General features: G+C 28.7%; 2 non-coding genes across 2 annotated transcripts; both read left to right on the top strand.

Annotated features, from left to right (window-relative positions):
• The first annotated feature begins 243 nt into the window (after positions 1-243).
• Positions 244-337, top strand: LOC114579237. The gene has a single exon (XR_003700144.1). It is a non-coding gene; the product is annotated as a small nucleolar RNA R11/Z151 (small nucleolar RNA).
• Positions 338-643: 306 nt separating this feature from the next.
• LOC114579238 lies at positions 644-742 on the top strand. Its single transcript, XR_003700145.1, has one exon. It is a non-coding gene; the product is annotated as a small nucleolar RNA Z152/R70/R12 (small nucleolar RNA).
• The last annotated feature ends 1,369 nt before the right edge of the window (positions 743-2,111 follow it).

The following is a 2,111-nucleotide window of genomic DNA, read 5'->3' as shown; positions in this document are numbered from 1 at the left end:
TTTGCCATGTTTGCTAAGTGAAGAGCTCTGTTTATTTCATCTGCTTGAGGATCTATGTTGCTTTGATATCTTTTGTGTTTGTTGAAGGGATTTGCGAGAGATGAGACAATTCCTTCTGTTGATTTTTGGATGCTGCACCCTACCGCATTTGAACTCTCTCTCTCTCCATCGCCATGCCATTCCTTCTCTTATCACTATTTTCATAGAGATATTGTTGGAAGATTTTAATTCGGAGACCTGGAGGGGCTGATGATGATTGATCGTAAAGATCTAGCGGATTTCTGTGAGGCTACTAGCCGTTGATCGCAGTAAATTGTTGTTACACACACTGAAGCCTCTCCATCTCTCTTTCTCTTCTCGCGACCGGTTTTAAACTTTTTAAATTCTTGTTTATGTGTTGTTAGTTGTGATTTAAACTGGAAAAATTGGATCAGATGCAATTCTTTGAGTAGATAGGATCAAACAGATCTTCTTCCACTCTATTTCTCAGCAACAACCCAAACCCTAGCGGCTTCTTCTCTTCCCTCCATCACTCACACATTCCTTTCCGCTATTTTTTGTGATTGAAGCCCTTCTCTCATTTGTTTTTATTTTTTTTCCTAAGATCGGATTCTTATTGGTAATTTGAACTGTAAAAATTGTCTGTGCAATGATGAGTTCTGAAAATTGGTGTGCAGTGGCGATTTTAATTGCCGTGAGCTTTTTCCACCAAATTATACGACTTCTTCTTCCTCTGAGCTCAGATCCCCTTTCGATGGTGGCTTAGACTTTTAGCGCTGTTTTGAGGTTTTACATCTATTTTATATATTTATTTATATATCACATATTTATATTTTTTATATCTATTTTGATAATATTTTAAAATTTTAAATTAGATAAATATAATTAATATTAATTTATTTTAAAAAATAATTTTAGTATATACATTTTATATACTTAACTAAATTTTTATACAAAGAAATTAAAATTTTATGTATTAGATACATAAATATATAAAAATATGTTGATGATTTTTCATTTTTGAGTTAGAGTATTTTGAATAGAAGGTAAATAAATATAAGATCATTTGATAAGGAATTTGAAATGCCTCATTTGTTTTATTTTTATTATATATTAAACTGTCCAAATCAAGTGAATATAAAAATAAGGTTATAAACCCAAATGTCTAGAAAAGGTGATTCAAGTTAGCTCTATTGTTAAGTTGTTGATTTAGTACTTTTTTTTAATTTTTTTAGTTATGACTAATTACTTAATTTTTTTAGCTAATCACTTAATATTTTTTGTTTTGCATTTTGCTTTGTGGTATGTATTGTAATTTAATTATTGTGTACAAGTATTTTGATAATAATGGAATGAAATTTTGGGATGAGTTTATTTTTTTTGTATATTGAAAGTTATTAATAGTTTTGTGGTCTAAGGGGCTCTTTGGTATCAGATCTATCGTTGGATTTAAGTCGGGTTTATGCAAAATTCATCCAAATGATTTTTGTGTGCCGTTAAATCCCGGATTTATGGATTTACGTTTAGCATGTTATTAAATTCATTATATATTAAAAAATTTTAATTATAAATTTATTTTTTAATTTATAATTATTTTTTTTTACATTTAAAACCTTAACTGTCTTAAATATTAAAATATATTATCAAATAGTTTTTTAGAATTTGATATTAACACTTGTTGCCGAAAAGCCAGTAAGTGTTATTTTTTATAAAATTTTAATTGGATGAAAAATTCAAAATAGTTTATTTGCAAACATCAAATCCTCTCACTTCAAGATATATTGAAATAAGATATAAATTTAAATCATTCAGAATATGTTCAGGCAAAAAAAAAAAAAAAAAAAAAGTGGCATTTGAATAAAAAAGAATGCTAGAAGCTATTCAAAATTATGTTGTTATTATGTTTGGTGTCATTAGGCCAGCTTGTGCCAGATTGGCCACAATGTAAATATTGACATGTATAACAATAACATTTATCAGAATGCCTACTCCCATTATATCTGCACAGTGAAATATTACTAATAGACACAGACAAACCTTCACTCATAGAAACTTCTTTGTTGGACTCTCTACTTACAGCAAACATAGGCTTCATTCCATTAACTCCACTG

The sequence above is a fragment of the Dendrobium catenatum genome, unplaced genomic scaffold (genome assembly GCF_001605985.2).
Source record: "Dendrobium catenatum unplaced genomic scaffold, ASM160598v2 fragScaff_scaffold_240, whole genome shotgun sequence".
NCBI classification, from domain to species: Eukaryota; Viridiplantae; Streptophyta; class Magnoliopsida; order Asparagales; family Orchidaceae; genus Dendrobium; species Dendrobium catenatum.
This window is presented reverse-complemented; position numbering and strand designations above follow the sequence as displayed.